This window comes from Bombus bifarius, unplaced genomic scaffold, assembly GCF_011952205.1.
Source record: "Bombus bifarius isolate JDL3187 unplaced genomic scaffold, Bbif_JDL3187 scf7180000009075, whole genome shotgun sequence".
NCBI lineage: Eukaryota > Metazoa > Arthropoda > Insecta > Hymenoptera > Apidae > Bombus > Bombus bifarius.
In genome coordinates, this window is record NW_022884882.1 from 49,887 (window position 1) to 70,109 (window position 20,223).

The 20,223-nt window shown below is 37.3% G+C and overlaps 1 pseudogene; it reads left to right on the forward strand.

The window, feature by feature from the left end:
* Positions 1–1,008: 1,008 nt before the first annotated feature.
* LOC117213427 lies at positions 1,009–1,091 on the forward strand (annotated as a pseudogene).
* Positions 1,092–20,223: the final 19,132 nt, after the last annotated feature.

Genomic DNA, 20,223 nt, shown 5'->3' on the forward strand with positions numbered 1-20,223 from the left:
TTATCCACGCTAAACCCTTATTTATTTAGTATCAATTCAAATTTTTCTCATAGAAAAGGAATGTCACGTGAAAGTATTTAATGCAAAGTTTAATTAAGAGTTTCCACGCTATTGACCATTCATTTGCGTACACGTTCGAACGTCCCTTGTGATAGGCTCCTCTTATTATTTTATTTACATCGTTCTTAACAATATGAGTAAAACAAACGTAGAAAAAATTAGTTATTGGTATACTACCTGTAGCAGACTGCAGAACTAAAAAGAAGGCAGAAAATAGCGTGAAATTAAAAATTTTGGCGGGTTTAAAAAAATGTGTTTTTTAAAAAGAAAAAATAGTCTTTAAGGTGCTATAATAAACTTTTTGACGAACTTTCAGGTCACTCAGGATCCTCTCCTTGCCTCTTAACACTACTGTTACTACAAGAAATATAATAGCAGCAAAAATATATTAAGAGCTTTATAATAGATTTAATAATAATACTTTTAATTAAGGGAATTATTTACCTTTGCCCCTTGTATTATGAGAGGGCTATGAAAAAAGTACATCTCCTTCATGAGGCTACTTAGAATACTTCCTATGATATACATTGCCACATTAAGAATCAAATACTTTCCAATCAGCTAGAACCTCGGCGAGGCAGCCAGCTACGGTCGTTAAAGCCCAGAACTGAAGACGACCCGTCGCGAGTTCGAATCCTCGGCATAAGGACTCCCATCTAAAAAGGGACGGAAAAACCAAAATTTCTCTTAGAATAATACAAACAGGCAAGCGGCCAAGCTCTCCTCCCTTGCGTGTGCTGTGGATGTACTTTCTGGGAGTACTTGGTTTTTAAACGTGCTTGGTGTTAAGCACACAGGGGCCCGACGATAAAAACTCGCACTGGTACACTGTCCCGTTCGTGAAGGTTTTAGCCGGTAAGAATCCGGCACTACATTCTGCCCGTCCCCACAGGGTGGTAAGGTAGGTGTCTATGAAGATTTCCTCCACGTAAAAAAAAAAAAATTTTTTTGTAGTATGAAAGGAGAGACGTTTAACATTCCCGTAGACAAGGGGGAACACATATAAATTGTATCACTGGCGAATAATCTTTATCAATAATCGACATGAAAGTAGGTGTTACGCCACGATGCTTACCACAGGCTGTATTTTCTAACCGTCGCTCGCGGTCCTACGGTGTCGCAGGCAGACCGTCTTATCTGCCCGCCGGATCATATACAATGTATCGACGGGAGCATAGTTGTCGCCAAGCAGCGAGCCCTAGAAACGTCGATTTTTGTCCGTAACGTTTTCGACACAAGAAGAACCATACGTGATCATAGGCGCGAGCGGCGGCGTGAAGCGAGCATAATGGGGGTCGTCTTCCAAACAAGACAAAGAAATGATCGAAAGGCAATCAGTCCCTTCTGACGAGCCAAGCGTTAGACATCGAGAGCTCTGACGAGCAAAATCAAAATCATATAGTTTAACGAATTCATTGAGAGATATCGCAAGGTCGAGTCAACTTTGTGTAATTTATTCATCATATTATTGTCAAATATATTATTTTATGTTCACCTGTTAAAACAGTGTTACTTCATTGAACCACCTCTGTTATCTTAATCGAAACAGGGGACGACTATTTTGCGGCGTCGAATAACAGAATCGTAGCGAGAATTTACGCCTCTCGCTGACGCGTTTTCCTAGCGGTCGCGTCTCTCCGCGAGAGGTCGTAACAGTATAAAAAAGAACATAGTCGGACTACATGCCGTTGAATAGGGATGGGGGGGGGCAGAATTATAAAAAAACCAGGAAAAGCTAGAAGAAGAGAAGGAGAAAAGGGAATGAACAAGCGAAAGTGTGGAAAAATACCTGGAGGAATGTAAAGACTGGAACTGCAGTCCAAGGGAAGAACAGTAGAGGAAACGTGGACTGAAATCAAAAAGAAGATAAACGAAGCAATGCCAAAGAAGAAAGTGAAGATAAGGAAATGGGGTATGGGAGAGAAATCGTGGTACAACAAGGAGTGGAAAGAAAGGAAAAGAGAGATGAGAAGGGAGATGACAAAGTTTATGAAAGGAAAATGTAGCAGAGAAGCGCTCATAGAGGGAAAAAAGAAAAGAAAAGAAAAGAAGCAAAAGAAAGCAACGGCGGAAAACGGGTTAGAAAATGAGGTACGAAAGTACGCACCGAAGGAAGTGGGGGTGGCGTTATGGGAGTTAAGGGGGGGCTAAGGTTAATTCGTACAAAAAAGGCATGTTTCTGTGAATTTTTTGTGACGACACAGTTAGAATCTCTTTATTAAAACCAATAATACACTAAAGTATGACATTCGAAGTATTGTTAAGGAAATTCGAGGATTTGGGAATACAAATAATTGACTATATTTCCCACACAACAGTTATACATCTATATTACACTCTGAAGAACGTCTTGCACGCACGCTTGTCGCCAACCGACTATCCTAGATTCTTCTAACATCTGGCAACAGTCTTTTGTCTCCACTAAGACCTGGACACCCTCTGACCCTTACACACACACTCTCATGTACAGTGTAAATGTATCACTTCCCTAACACGCCTCCTTACATTTATACTGTACACTTAATTTTATTTACATACTTGTCGAATTAACAAAATATTTAACATTTATCGCTTTATTTACATTTCTCTTATTTTACATTCATCCATGACCTAAACCTTTCAAATTTCTCTCTACACAGTGCCTTCGTAAAAATATCCGCAGTGTTTTCTTCTGTACTTACTTTTATTATGTTTATCTTATTTTCCTTTACGTACTCGTGAACGTAGTGGTAATGAACTTCGATGTGTTTAGAATTTTTTGTAAAAGTTCCGTATTTTGCTATACTCATTACTCCAGAGTTATCCTCATAGATTTTTACAGGGTTATCGTCTACATTTACATCGAAGATTTTCATTAGTTCTCTGATAGTCATTACTTCGCTCACCGCTTCCGATAGAGCTACATACTCTGCATACGTCGAGGCTTTTGTCACACACCTTTGTTTTTTAGACTTCCATCCAATTACATTTCCATACAATCTAATTACATACCCAGAAGTCGATTTCCTATCTATATGATCTCCTGCCCAATCAGCGTCCACATAACAATCTATCGTTTCGCACTTTTCATTTCTTTTATAATGTAGCCCTAAATCTCTAGTCCGGTACAAATATTTCAATATTCGCAAGGCATATTTAAAATGTGTCTCGTTACAACAATCTTGAAATCTACTCAGATAATTCACACTATAACTTATATCGGGTCTGGTATTTACACTAATATACAGCAATACGCCAATTAAATTCTTGTATCCAATGTCCTCTCTATTTATCTCAGCTTTTTCAATTTTTAAGTTGGTCTCCATAGGTGTACAGTACAATTTGCTGTTATGTAATTTATATTTGTTTGCTAATGATTCTATGTATTTCTTTTGGCTTAATCTCATTTCATTTTTTAAATAATCATACTCTATATTTATTCCAAGATATTCTTTTACTTCACCTAAATCTTTCATTTCAAATTTATCAGTTAATAATTTTTTTACACTTTGTATCTTCCCTTTGTTTTTACTACAAATCAACAAATCGTCTACGTATATTAACAAATAAACAACATTTTCTCCCTCTCCATAAGTATATAGGCACAGCTCTATATTGTTCTTTTTAAAACCTAATCTCGTCACATACTTATCAAAACACTCATACCAGTCCCTCGGACTTTCTTTTAACCCATAAAGCGCTTTCGATAATTTACAAACTCTATTCGTTCCGTCCGCATATCCCTTTGGTTGATTTACATATACCTCCGAGGTTACTTCACCATTTAAAAAGGCAGTTTCTACATCCATTTGCTCAATTATTAATCCATTTTGACAACAATATGATAGCAATATCTTAAAGGTCTGATTACTCGCCACTGGAGAATATATGTCATCGGCTACGTTTCTTTGTTGAAATCCCCTTACCACTAATCTAGCCTTATACCTGTCCTCTGATTTTTTCGTGTAAACCCATTTTACATCTAATACTTCTTTGCCTTTTACCCTTTCTACCAATTTCCAAGTTTTATTCTTATAGAGACATTCTATTTCCTTATCCATGGCCTGTTTCCAAACTTCATTATTTTCGCAACAAATCGCCTCCTCAAATGTACGAGGGATATCTACTTTACAATAATTTGCATGAATCTCGCAAATATTTTCCTTTTCTGGATACCTTACTGGAGTTTTCTTAATACGTGTAGATCCCCTAGGAGTGTTTGAGCTTTCAATACTACTATTATTTTCATCTTTCCTACCTTCTAACTCTTCCTTATCCATACCATCCAATGAATAATTATCTTCGCTATCATTTCTATCTGCCTCTAATGAATTTTCCTCAAAACCGATACATTTAGTGTCTGTTCTATGACCTCTACATGTCTAGCTATTGTTATTTTCCCACCTAATAAGACTCTGTATCCTACTTCACTATATCCTAATAGAATTCCCATATCTGCCTTCTTGTCCCATTTGGAAACTCTTTTTTGTTCTGGCCTTCTTACAAAAACTTTACTTCTATATAGATGTAGATTTTTAACACTTGGTTTTCTCCCGAAGAATATTTCAAAAGGTGTCTTTCTTTCTATAGTATTCGCTAATATTCGATTTTTCAAGTATGCCGCTGTACAAACTATTTCCGGCCAGTACCTTTTATGTACTTTCGCTTCCGCTAACAAGCAACGCGCCATGTCCATCACTGTTCTATTATACCTTTCCGCTGTCCCGCTTAATTCATGTACGTATGTTGGGCAATTATTTATTCTTATACCTTTATCCCTAGCAAATTTATAAATTCGATTATTTAAATATTCTTTACCATTATCGCATCTTAATATTTTTAACCTCTTGCCCGTTAAATTTTCGGCTTCATTTACGAACTGTACGAAAGAATCAAAGACCTCATCTTTTGATTTTATACAATAGATCCTAGCTATTTTACTATAATCATCGATAAATGAAATGAAATATTTTTCTCCATTGAATCCGGTAGTCTTAAAGGGACCACATACGTCCGTATGAATAATTTCCATTATTTCCCTAGCCTTAGTTCGATTATTTTTGAAAGGTAAGTTATGCATTTTGCTTTCTATACACACCCTACATTTCAAAAGTTCCTTTTCAAATTCATTCGGTATGCCAGTCACTAGCTGCTCTTTACCCAAAATCTCTAAATATTTAAAATTTACGTGTCCTAGCATCCTATGCCATCTTTCCTTTTTACTCATACCACTACGTTCGGCGCTGTTTACTAAGTGCTTCTTCCCTTTCAATATACTTTTTATTCTATATGTCCCATTCTCTTTGAACGCTACAGCTGTAAGTATATTATCCTCATCTATTACTTTCGCAATATTTCCTTTGGAAATAACCGTATTCTTATTGTCTGTTAGTTTACCTAAACTAATCAAATTTGCGGACATTTCTTTCGCGTAAAATACTTTCCTCATATTTATTTTATTTTGTTTTCCGAATGCTTCAAAATAACTTATAACATTCCCAACTTTTGTCGCTTTTATCGGTCTATTATCGCCTAAATATATATTCACCGGTTCTTTTAGGTCGATAGATTTATCGAAATAATTTATATTATTAATTATGTGATCGGTACAACCGCTATCTAATAGCCACACTATTTCGTTCTTACTTATTTCATTCGTCTCACTGCTGTTTGCTGCGTGCGCCGTTGCTGTCCATATGCCTGCTCTTGAGTTTCCATGCTCGCCCGTGCCGGTTGTTCATTGACGATGAAAGTTTCCACGTCCCCTGCTCGTATTGCCATTGTTCCCTCTTCCCCTGTTTCGACCACGTGTTGGCCCATGCCAATAGCCGTTACTGCTTCCCGCTTGGACGCCATTTTGACACTCTCTCGCAAAGTGTCCTAATCTTCCACATCTGAAGCATCCTTCCTTTTTTGCAGAAAAGGCGTTGGTTTGCCTTTCTCCTCGATTGGATTTATTTTTCTTCTCTGCTATCTCTATTTTATTTTTTACATACGCTACCGTTTGATCCTCTTCTTTCAATGCGTCTATTATGTCCGCTATGTAGCTGTATTCTTCGGGTAACGTATTCAGCATGTAATTCAGCTTTTCCCTCTCACTTACTTGTGCGCCCGCACTTTTTAATTCATTGATTAATTTTTCGAAATCGTTAAAGAATGATGCTGAATCACTGTAGTTCTCCAGTCTTATGTTTTCCAGTCTCCTTCTGCATACGATCTGCAGTGCCGTCGACTCTTTCAAGTACATTTCATCGAACCTTTTTATTATATCATACGCCGTTTTTCCTTCCCTAACATACTCCAATTGTCTGTTCGATATTGCACTATAAATTATATTAATCGCCTTCAAATCCTTTTTGTCCCAGTCTTCATCGTCTCTTTCGTTCTTCATTCTAGTTGTAACAACCTCGCATTCCTTATATTTGAGAAACATCGTGATTCTTTGCTTCCACATTCCATAATCCTCACCATCGAATATAGGTATCATGATTTCCGATCTCTCCATTTTAATTGATTCTTCTTTTTTTCTTTTCTTACTCAAGCGTTCCTACGTGCTCGAAGTATATTTTTTTTCTGAAAGTTTTTTTTTTTTTCTTTACTGAAAACTCACTCGCAAGATCGTAACCACGCACTAAATATCTTGCAAAACTAGTAACCACGCTCTGCTACCATGTTAAGGAAATTCGAGGATTTGGGAATACAAATTATTGACTATATTTCCCATACAACAGTTATACATCTATATTCCTCTCTAAGAACGTCTTGCACGCACGCTGGTTGCCAACCGACCAGCCTAGATTCTTCTAACATCTGGCAACAGTCTTTTGTCTCCACTAAGTCCTTGACGCCCTCTAACCCTTACACACACACTCTCATGTACAGTGTAAATGTATCACTTCCCTAACAGTATATTGTATAAAATCTTCACGGACGTGTCTCGGAAAAAAGTAGAATTGCGGTGCCCCTCGTAACTTGGTGCTGTATCATCTGAAGTCAAAAAATTAAAGTTCAATCGTTAGGAAACAGTTTTCTCCAGGTAACGCTGGGAGGATTTTTCGAAATTTCCATTTTTCACTTTTTTGGAACACTTTGAAGGGATAAATGCGATTTTTTGCGAAAAAATCGGATAATTTGTTATTGTAAAATAAAAATAATTAACAAATTTGAAAAAACTCTCCAGCGTTACCTCGTAAATTATGTACAGAAATAGTGTTCAAAGGGGCACCGAGATCTGGGGGGTAAGATTAGGTATTATATAGAGAGCGAAACATCTGCCAGGTAACAATAGCACACTCGGGTCGGGTAGGTATTAAAATCCGACATGTATGAAAATACTCCTAACTTTGTCAATTTTGCTCCAATCGACTTGAAATTTTGATACAATATTCTTAAGATATTATGCATTCAATTAAAAAAATACAAAAAAATTTTAATACCTTACCCCCCCCCCCTTAAGGAGAATATGGAAATAGGGAGGGGATACCAGAAGATTGGAAAAAAGGAGTAATACGTCCGATATGTAAGAAGAGGGACAAGAGAGTAGCGAAGAGCTACAGAGGAGTAACGCTAATGGATACAGCATACAAGATCTATGCAGAGATACTGGACGAACGACTGAAGGCAGAGATTGAAAACAAACTGGAAGATTCGGATTCAGAAAAGGAAGAGGAGTGACCGATGCGGTTTTTGTGATAAACCACATCATATACAAGCAGCTAGGTAAAGAAAGAGGGAAATTATATGCCTGCTTTGCGGACTTAAGAGCGGCGTTCAACAGACTAAACAGAGAGAAACTGGAGGAGAAAATGAGGAAAATGGGGATTAGCGAAAAACTAACCCGAAGGATTAAAGCGATATACGAAAAAACAAGGAATGTAGTGAGAGTCAAGAACCGCGACACAAGGGAATTTTGGACTGCGAGAGGAGTCAAACAAGACTGGAAGAAGAACTAAGGCAAAGACAAGCTGGGGGCATAGTGGTAGGAGAAAGAAAGGTATGGTCACTAACATATGCAGACGATATTGTGTCGATGGCAGATAGAGAAGAGGAGCTAAAAGATATGCTAAAGAGATTCAAACAATTTTTAAAGAAAGCCGAATTAGAACTGAGCACGGAAAAGACCAAGATAGTAGTTTTCGAAAAAAGAAGGAATAAAAGGAGACAAAGAAAATGGAAATAGGGAGAGCAAGAATTAGAAGAAGTGGACGAGATAAGATACCTAGGGTACATGCTAGAGAAAAACCGCAGTGATGAGGAACACATACAAGACTGGAAAAAGAGAGCAACAATAGCAACATAGAAAACATGGAGCGTGGGAGAAAGAATATTCAAACAGGACTACGAGAGGAGAATGAAGATGTTTGGAACGCTGGTAGAGAACGTGGCGCTGTTTGGAGCATAGGTATGAGGCTGGAACATGGAAGAAAGGCTGGATAGAATACAAAGAAGATATGTGAAATGGAGCTCAGGTTTAGATATGACAACACCGAATTATATATCGATAGAAGAATGCAAGCTAATAGAAATCAAAGAAAAAGCATTAAAAAAAGCAGCAAGGTATGAAGATAAAGCCCTAGAATGAAAAAGGAACTAAAAAGGAGTGAAGGAGTGTATAAAGGAAAGAGAGAGAAATTGGGAAAATGGCCAAGAAGGGAAAGGAGCAAGAAAGAGAAAGAAGGGACTAAAAGAGGTGAGAAATGGAGAGACACAGATAGAAGCAAGAGAGGTGCAAACAAGGATGGCAGTAGACCAAATTATAGAAGAAAGAAGTAAGAGGGAAGCAGACACTACAGAAATATCGCCAAAGAAAAATTACCAAAGTACTTGGAAGGGAGGATGAAGTGGAAGGACGGAAGAATATTGGCAAGATTCAGATGTGGAAACGAGACCAAAGCTAGGGAATACTGGAAAGAAGAGGGAGAAAAAAGATGCAGACTATGTAGAAGGAAAGAAGAAGACCTGAGACATGTAAGAATGAGAAAAGAATGTGAGAAGAATGTGATATAACGGGGGGAACAAAGGACATAGGAAAAACGCTAAACGAGACTGGAAAAGGTTTAACAGAACTGAAAGCAATAATAGAGAAGGAAAGGGCAAACGACAGGAAGGAAACACAGCAAGGAGGCTAAAGACCAAAGCTGCAATAGTTATTAGTCATTAGTTATTAATTTGTAGTTTCTAGTATTTAGTTCGTAGAGATAGAATAATTAAGGGAGTGAAATAGAATAGAGCGGTTAAGAGGGGAGGTAGACATATAAGCAGCGAAATAGATATAAGAGATGTAAAACCGAAAGTTCGTCCAAAGCCGAAAGGCACGGACTAAGCAATAATAATAATAAAATAATAATAATTTTAATAATAATATAGAAATTACCTTACGGTTGATATCGTACGTGATAAGGATCGCGAAAGAGTATCTAATTTGGTGTAGTCTTTACCACAAAAAGTATTTCAACCTGAAAAAGTTGTGTAATTCATTTTCGTTGATCCGAGGTCTTATTCAAAAGATATTGTAATATCGTAGAATGGCTTTGATTGGAGATCGGCTGAAATTAGAAAACACCGTGTACGCCGTCTTTTTGTGGTTTGTTTACATCCAAGAGCGCCTAGTAACAGTGACGCGAGAAAAGATAAGCAGCGTCAAAACAGAAGTACGGTTTCATATTTCAAGGAGTGGCAATCGAGAGGCCAGAGTATGTGAGCCGAAAAGTGTGTGTGTGTGTGTGTGTGTGTGTGTGTGTGTGTGTGCAGGACCGAGCAGGAATGCATTGGCGAGGGTCAGAGTTGATCGAGACGTAGAAGCATAGAGTCGTTAGAATTGAGCTGCGAGTATTGTCGAGTGTCAGAGTTGCTAGTGAGAAAGAGAGAGAGAGAGTTACCAAATAGTTGTCAAGTTATTTGATGTAAATACGAGCGTTGCATTTAGTTTTTCTGTTAATCAAACATCGTTTCTCTGTCTAACTAATATCTGTATTTTCAATCCATTATTAATAAATTATAATTAATCGGACAAAATTACACCTTTAATATATTCCGATATTACAATATTATTTCTTAAAACTGTTGCCTATTATTTAGTAACAATTGTGTCACTATTACTGCAAACTTTTCAATTTTACATAACATAACGCAAGAAAAAAAACAGAAAGGAACAATGAGTAATTTACTTATACATTATTTATACAGAATTTGTATAAATCTCTAAACATTTATACAACTTTATTTTTTACACTAATGCTATTATATTATATTATATTATTTTTGCAATATATTTTTTGTAAAATTATGAAATACATTTATTAGGACAGGGCCGCAATTACATATACTTATTTTCATTAGATTGATTTAAGTCAAATTAGTTATACATAGTATATGTGGATATGCATATTAAAGGTTGGCTGTTCTATTAGCCGTTCAGAAGTCACAGTAATCCATTTCGCAAATTAAGTGACGATGTTGCAAACACTGTTTTTTAATTCACATTAGAATCGATTATCATTTATGTCATCTTTCTGCAATACATGAATTTTTGTTGGAATACAACGATATTAATCGCATACAGATGAAGTGATCGATCGAACGGATTCTTCCCTTTGAGGTGGTATGTCGTGATAGGGTCGAAAGGAAAACTCAGATTTATTCAACGATAAATGTTTATTCACTGTAATGTCAATGAGTACACTTGACGCAGGACTCGCGATTATATTCGGTTCGCGGATGCGCGGTTACAAGTTAGAGCTCGGATAGCTATGATTCGAGATGCGCTACGAGTGCGGACAATGATTGCGCGAGTTGTCGAGAGCTTAGGTAATTATTCGGCTCGAACCGCGTAAGTGTAACGATCGTTGTGTGTTGACTCGCTGTAATAGACTGACTTTTTTTGTCGCGATGCTGCTGCGGAGGAAGACTGCGTTGGGATGTGTCTAAGGATGCGAAGGCGTCGGATTCGTTGAGAAAAGATTTGGTTCGGAAAGTGAGGGAAATGTACTTTAATGTTTATTGGCTAATTCGTGTTGGTCGTTGGAAAACACCTTGAGAGGGTGTTGCTAGCTGGAAGCATCGTACGTGACAGATAGCAGATTTCTCGTGTGTCCCCGTGGTAGGTGGTCGACTTCGAGACTGATAAACAAAGACTGTTTGTCTCTTCGGAGGACCTTAGCTAAAATAAATCCTAAGATTTATAGCGGTCCTTAGGCTAGCTGGAAATATTCGGTACGAATGTATCGACATCTGGCAATCATCTTGTCCGCAGGTATAGGGTCTTTGTGTAGTGCGTCACGCGACGTAAACTGTTGGGAAGTTTACTATCAAGTGCCGCCACACCTTCGTTGCCCAGCGATATCCCCACTAGCGTGCGTTCGTGAGATGTACGGCGGCGGCTAGCGCGTGCATGCTCTTTCGAGAATTCGGGGGAAGAAGCGTAAGGATATGGATTGAACATTGGGCACGTCGAGAAGCTACTAGAAGGTTCCGTGGCACATGTGACGCCACACAGACATCTACACAGGTCACACTCATTACTGCATAGAGAGTGGGATTCGAAACCTTTTCAAGGGCCATGGATCACTAAGCCAGTCAGTCCGAGAATAACTAGCCAACCGTCTACATCCCACAACACACTTATATTTCCTGTAATAATTGTTTAACAAATATCACATAATATTATTTCAACACAAACATTGTGTCTTCCACAGATTATTAATCTTAATTCCGAGATTAAATTCTAACAATTTTGTTTTCTGTAAATGGTAAATCCTAATGGTAAATCGTACTTGATTATGAGATCACATATGAATTTTTGCACCTACTAAACACTTCAAAAATGTCCATTATTATAATATTAAATATATTCTTGATTGCTTGCACAATTCCATAGATTTATCTGGATTTAGAAGACATTTTTCAAATGTAGCCACTAAATAACTTAAAAATAAAAAATTAATTAAAATAATCTCTGGATGTGTTCTTCAGTTACGTGCAAGTTATACGTATGTGATGACCAATGACATATTATTGAGCGTGTCAATAACAGTTCGATAAGGAAGAAAAACGTGTAATAAGAGACCCAGAGAAAAATTATATCATCTTTTTAACATGTACTTATACCAATATGTTATCATCTTTTAGAATAGTAAAGCAATAGTAGAAGCACATGCTGCACAATGTATTTGCTGATGATGAAACATGAAATGATCTCAAGCTTTGATCTACATGCTAAAATACGTAGAACACGTTTCTGTACGGGCTGTTCAGCTTGTCCTTTACAAGACGATCGAATTGCTCTCTTAGACCACTGTAATTAGATCGCCCAATGCTACTTTGCAAGCTGCTTTGCATCTAAATTTGCTGCTGAACGAAGTCACGATTTAAAACAATTTAATCAGCGTTATGATATCTAGTGCCCAATAACCTATATATATGTCGGGTTAACATTAGAATTTAAGGCGCGTAACGATTCTTCGTTTGAATTAGTTCGTCATCGTTTTACAAAACAGAGATTATATTTACGCGTATATACAAGATTTTACAAAATATTATGAATATTGACTTTAATGAATAATAGGATCAACAAACAATAAGTTCAACTAATGATTAGATTAAAGAATAATAAGTTTATCGAATAATAAGATTAACGAATAATATGTTTTACGAATAATAAGTTTAATGAATAATGAGATTAACGAATAATAGGTTTTACGAATAATGAATTTAATAAACGCTATTAATAATGTTCTTGGGTTCAAACGAATCCACGGTCAACGGGATAACTCTTTACTATGCGTAGAACAATTTTAGACACAAAAATACGATTGCTGTGACGCTCGGTAAACTGCTCGATGTATCTCTTTCCAAGGCGATCACACAAATGATAATCTGATCAAAATCTTTCTCGCTGTACGACTGCATTTGTTTGTTATATGCTTGCTGGAGGCATCGAGAAGGTTCCAATCGCCGTTGCTAGGCAGTTTCTGCCAAGAGTTTGTTGTATACTCTTTGGAAGGATCGAGAAAGATCCAAACGCCGTTGCTAGGCAGTTTCTGTCTGGAGTTTGATTCCTAATACAACGTGTGTCCCATTATATCGACATCTCCAAAGTACAATTCTATGTGATTTCTAGGGAGAACAATACAACCGATCCACACCTTCGTCAGGCAAAACGTTTATTCCGTGACCGTGGCTACGTTCGGCGACCAGTTGTCACCTCGAACCCACTTTCGCTATCACAAATATCGAACAATTACAATCAGATTGAATGACAACAATAACTTAATTACAGCTATGATAAAATCTAGGCTAAAGTATTAGAAGACTTTCCCAAAATTGCAAAGGGAAGGATCCGGTTTTCCTTTCATCTCCGACATATATATGTCGGAGTGTCATCGGGTGTAAGGTTGTGGGCGGCCGAGGTATCTTCTCGGGAATTAGCCATGGATGCGGTACGACACGGGTGCGATTTATTACGACAAGGTGGTTATGACAATCAGTGCGGTTACTCACGGCAATTAGGTACTCCCGACGCAAATGACGATGGCTCCAGATTTGTTAACGAATCCACGGTACACGGGATGGCAAGTATCAGTGTAATAATCGGGTCGGGTAACTTCTCGATAACTCAGTCCGAAACTTGTACAACGACTAACTAACAAAGCTCTCTCCCAATCCCAATGAGACTGTCCTTCTATATTCCTGTCCCCACTTCTCGCGTCAATCCTTGTTTTTAAGGAGAATCATATAATCATTCAGTACCTCTGTCAGGTACGCGTCCCTCCCGTGACCGTGGCTACGTCCAGTGACCCGTTATGTCACCCTAAACCCAAACCCATCATCATAAAGCCAGGTTAGAACATTAAAAGCTATTTTCTTATTTTTATTGCTTAAACATAAAAATCTTGATTATAGTATTGGAGGTTTTCCCAACATTCCCGAAGGAAATCCCGCTGTCCTTCCATCTCCGACGGCCCTTTTAACAAGACTAGTATCGTTTTATCATTCAAAATGATAAATTCTCTAATGTATATGTCAGAGTCCTTTCATCTCCGACATATATATTATGTAATTTCTATAGAAATCAAACTACCCGCCAACCGACATTTTTTACTTTTGTTTTGTTTTACCGACAGTCATTTGCGGAATAGAATAAAACACTAGAGAGGAACGGTAATTTAGGACGTAGAAAATTGATTCTCCATTTTCCAGGTAAAACTTGCAGTAGATTTGTTATTAACTATTATTGTATTCTTTGCCTTATTTAATTTACATTCCATTTAATGTATAGTTTTTGATATAAAAGTAGAATGATTTTGTAAATTATCATCATTGAGGTTTTGTAATGTTTGACGTTTGCGGATCTTCTAATCACTTGATATTGGATTTCACGTTAATTAGTCTTATTTTCGTACGTGAATTCTCCATATCTACTTTTGTTCCTCTTTTCCTTTTTAATGTGGGTAACTTCCATTGTACATTGATAGCTTTTTCATTTCCGTTTGGCACCTAATAAAGAATTAAACGTGTGTTGCAAAACGAGTTATTTTCCTAAAAAATGTCAAAGTTATTGAAGTTTTTCTGAATAATATTTCTGAATTTGATAAATTTACAAATTTATATCTCCTCTTATCACTAACGCTCCAAATGTGCCTCTCAAGCACCACCGATGTGCGATGCGGTGCGGTACTCTTTTTAAAATCTGACTTTTTTTTTCTTTTATTTATTTACTAAAATTACAATCAATTCTCGCGTTGAGAATTTTCAGTAATTTTTCTGGCGCGGCGCAGTGACATGGCTGATTATTTATAATAAGTTAATACTTATTATAGATAGGTATAATTTATAAGTAAGTATTATAAATAAGTGAATATTACTTAATTTAGATAACTAATTAAATCTAGCGTTTAGGTCTAGCGGGTAGTGCCTCTTCAGCTTGCGAATCTGGTCCTGAGCCTGCTGTTGTGGAAGTAAACTCTAATCCTTTTTCCTTTCATGGATATGATAAATATATTATATTTTGTAATAGATGACGGTTTCAAAATTATATTTCATGAATAAACGATACTTCAATAGAAATTCAAGAGTCTTCAAATGTGATTTTATCCGAAGCAATGTAATAATGTAATAATACTACGCCTAAAAGTAAATAGTAAAAAGTAAATAGTAAAAAGTAAAGTAAAATAAACTCTAAAAAAACCTCCATGGTATGATATTTCCTAAAACACTCTGGCAGATGTAAAGCTATCTGTTCACGACCGTGGCTCGTGATATTCATGTTTGGGCCAAAATCTTCATCGCGAGTCTCACTCGTTAAAGCACGGGAAGGGGTTAATGTGACAATGTATATCATAGTAAGTATTCTAATTGCTTTAGAAGAAAGTTCCTTAATGATTTTACCGTTTGTTAAGTCAAAATCGAGAATGTTCTGGCTCAATTTTAATTTCAGGATAGTAGCTCAAGTAGCTATAAAGAATGTTTGAAGCGATATTTCATCATTAGATTGAAACATATTATGGAATCATGTTTTCTTCTAAGAGACTTCATAGCTCATAATAATTTAATTATATATATAACTAAATATATATATACATTAAGTTAAAATATATATTAAGTTAAAAAATACACTAAATTCTTCCAGAAACCATTTTCAGTATTAACGTTACGAAGAATTTTTATAATTTTTAATACGTAGGAAAACAAAAATTTTTAATACGTACATTTTTACACGTATTTTACGTATTTTCTAGTAATTCATTAGAAAGACCTTAAGGCTCCCTACTCGAGGAAACGATCAGTTCATCTCCTAATGGAGCGTATCAAATATAGGAGTGCCGCCCAATAGAGGGACAGGACGTGATATTTAATCCATTTGCGCCTATAAACGTAAAGCAGCATTCATCGTTGTAACTATGCTTGTGCACATGTTAAACATTGCATCCCTTTGTTGAGTTGCTAAGAGAGTAACAGATTTTTAAAAATTTCAATTTTTAGACATTTGTGGCGGATCGGTATCAACAGGACGCCGACAGGTCGAGGCATCAACGCGGCGCAACACCTCCCGGGCGATCCGCGGGTACCAACCGCCAACACTAGAGGGCTACGACGACAACGAGTCTGTCTGTCTAACTCGCTAGCGGTCGAATATACGAGCGATTGATATAAATACCGCACCTAGCGAGACTCCCTCTACGTCTAAGGCAGGGACTACCGGGCATAGCCTTACTGACGAGTCCACCGGTAGTCCCGGGACGAAACGCACCCTCTCTTTCTTTTCATCCGCCTCACATTTTTAAAAAAATAACTAAAAATGTCTCCTTTCTTAAGGATCATAGTTATCCAACAAAATTACACTATTAAACAGAAACGAGTCATAACTTAAGATAGCAAATACTTTAGTTCCATTCTTTAAGCGTTATTTTGAAAACTATGAATTTGCATGAATATCCACTCTGTGTTTATACATTTTCTAGCAACATTCTTTCAAAAAATCTATGTTATGTATTTAAAGATGAAAAGATTCTATGAACCAAGGAAAAGGAAATCAGAAAAGAGCCAAGTTTTTATTTCATATTTTTATAAATTATTTCTTTAAGAGAAAGAAAGTGAAAAATGTGTTAAAGAATAGAAGAAGAATTTTGAAAGTAGATTTTAAAAGATAAATAGACCAAAGAATATAAAATCAGTGCACTGAAATCGGAAAATATAAACAAATAAGCTGTCTGCGTAGTTTGCTTAGGGATCATTGATTAATATTGGGTTCAATGGTTACGATAGAATGACTTCTCGAGGTTTGTGTCGACGTTTTTGAATGTTTTCGGTGACTATATTCATGATCGTTGTAAATTATTTTGAAGCTGCCCTGCGTTACTTATTTTCGCTATGTCCGATATTAGGTGCCACTCTATGTTCTTTTAAAATCAATAACCAACGTTTAATGTTAGTTTAATCTAAATATTATGACAATTTTATTTATCTTATTTCTTTACTTTGACTTCTACTTAGTTGACCTGTAATTAATGCAAAATAAACAAAAACATGACATTATTTCTTTTGTGTATCTAAGGAAAACCATAAGTGTCCACTAATAGGGACACTCCCCCTAAACCGATTTCATTGCTCCCAACAATGTCCAAAAAACCTATAAAAAGTTGTGAAGTTATTGAAAAAAGTATTTGAAAATGGGGTGGGAAAGATAATCACTGAAAGAAGTTTAATTCCATCGGATCAATTTGGCTTCAGGAATAAATACGCCACGAAAAAGTACATAAGGTAACAAACAAGATCATCAATGCACTGGAGCTGAAACAGTACTGCACTATTCTATTTTTGGATGTTGAAAAGCTATTTGACAAAGTATGATGTGGGGGACTTCTTGACAGAATTAAACAAAACTTCCCTATCGAGATTCTTCTGTTTGTTAAATTATACTCTGAAAATAGAATATTCTTTGCTGAATATCAGACACTCTTTCAGATTACATACTGTCAGTGCTGGCGATACTCAAGGTTATGTTTTCATAACTACATCGTATACTCTGTATGTATACAGCCGATATACTGGCCAGCTCTAAAAATACTTTATTTTAACGTTCGCGGATGATACTGTAATTCTAGCCACCGAGCTAAGGTTGTATCGATATTATTGCAGTAACACATACGATTGCTGGAACTGTGGTTAAATCAGTGAAAAGAGGGTATACCGACAAATGTAATCACATCGCTTTCACGTTAAGGAAGGACAGCATACCTCCCACTTACAAAGAATTTTAGGCATGAAAATAACACGATATAAAATGGAATCCATAAATGTATATAAAAGAAATCATGTAAAATGATTTATTAAATATAATATGTTAAATATAACATTTCAACAAATAAATAAAAAAAAAACTTATGGTATTGATTTTGCTTTTTACGATATTTATGAACTTCTATTCTGAGTAATTCTTGTAAGGAATTTCTGTTTCTATAACGATTTCTATTTTGATTCTTATACACTTTGTTTCTAGATTAATTATTTACAAAACGTTATTATTTCCGAGACAGTTCTAGAATTATCTCTTATATCGATTTTATAGTAATTGAAACATTACGTTTCTATAAAAACAGTTCATACACATATATCTTTTATTATTTAGTTTTATACTTTAGAGTGGAACGTTATTTTGCCAAAGAACTAAATAAGGTATCGTATGTTTTACAAATTTATTCAGCATTTTATAAGAAAATCTAGTCCATGCATATACCTAGTGTATGTCTTTATCGTTGTTCGTTATTATTGGGTTGGCAACTAAGTGATTGTGGATTTCGTCAATGCCACCTAATGGCAAAATCCGCAATCACTTAGTTGCCAACCCAATATGTTACGACCGTTCGCGGGGTGACGCGGTCGCGAGGAAAACGCGTCAGCGAGAGGCGTAAATTCTCGCTACGATTCGGTGAATCGACGCCGCGAAGTAGTCGTTCCCCTGTTTCGGTTAAGATAACAGAGGTGGTTAAATGAATATGACACAGTAGAGTAAGTTATATTTCACCGTTCATTCCAACAACTTATAACGAAGGCAGTATGTACGAGATGAGCGAGTGACTGATCTGCGGGTGTGTATACCCGGTGGAAGGATGTTGACCGTTCGAAGGATGTAAAATCAGTACTGTCTTGGGAGACGATGCTGTCTCGGAGGAAGGCTAAGGATGGGTGTGTCTAGCGCACGGGACCATCGGATTTGTTGGTGCCGATGTTAGTTAAGAGAGTGAGGGAAATAGGCTTCGTTGTTAATTGGTTAAACGAAGGGTCTTAACCGCCCTCGAGAGAAAGTGGTTAGTGGGAGAAAAGTTGCAGCGTACGTGAGAAAAACTAACTTTCCCTAGTTAAGCCGTGATAGACAATAGTCTTTGGAAATTCTTCGGAAACAGATGTTTGTTTGGTTTGAAGGACCTTTTCTAGGAAATCTATGAAATTTATGGAAGGTACTTGAAACTATGAGGGTACGCAGTGAGTATCCGAAGACACCTGGTTGCCATATTGCCCGCGGTGTGTGGCCTCGGCTAGGTAGAGTGTTACGCGACGTAACACAATATATGTTACACTTTACGAAAAGGAATATTCATATTTATAAATCAGTTCGCTGTGGAGTGCCGAAGCGTGCAGACGTGTCTCTAGTGCCCAGCGTAGCCCGAAAACAACACGTGTCGCCCAACCGTCGAAAGAGAACACAGCTAAGTGTCCCTTACCCTTTAGGGAGAAGAAAATCCCACGCACCTAACCCCAACCCGAATACTAGCCTCACAGCCTCACGACTAGTTGTTCATTCCGAATTAACTAGCTCGATGATGGCCCAGCAACCGCGACCAGGCTCTCCGGAGCAGACTCGCAGCTACCCCGTGCTACCCCCCTCCCCCGTGGCAGAAGTGTAGCAGAACTCTCCGCACTAACGACGCTAATACTACAAAGATAAGGAAAATAGAAACAGCAACGCAAATAAACACACACAACAGGTTCGCCGTATTGGAATCCTCAAACGACGCCATGGAAATCGTAGAACCGCCACCAAACCAACACTCACAGAGAATCCCCCCTCCCCCACCAATATTTGTGGACGACGTCATTGACATACAGACAATGATCAAGTCCATAGAGAGAGATATCAGCAAGGAGGAATATAACCTTAAGATAAGCAACAATAAAGTAAAAATACTGCCGACGAACCCAGAAGCTTACAGAAAACTCACCAAGACACGCAGGACCCTGAACGCCAACTTCCACACCTACCAACTCAAACAGGAAAGGCCTTCCGGGTGGTCCTACGAAACATACACCATTCAGCAGACATAGACGAACTCAAATACGAACTTTCAAAACTCGGCCACGAAGTCATCAACGTAAGTAATATAAGGCATAGAGTCTCGAAAGACCCGTTATCCTTATTCTTCCTAGACATTAAACAAAAGCCGAACAATAAGGAAATCTACAACATCAGTCGCCTAATGCACGCGATAGTAAAGATCGAACCACCGCTCGTGAAAAAAGAAATAGTGCAATGCAAAAGGTGCCAAAGGTACGGTCATACGCAGAAATACTGCAACCATACTTTCCGCTGCGTTAAATGCGCAGGCACTCACCCCACTGACCAGTGCGCCAAATCACCGGAAACCCCAACGAAATGCATCCACTGCCAAGGGGACCACCCTGCCAACTACA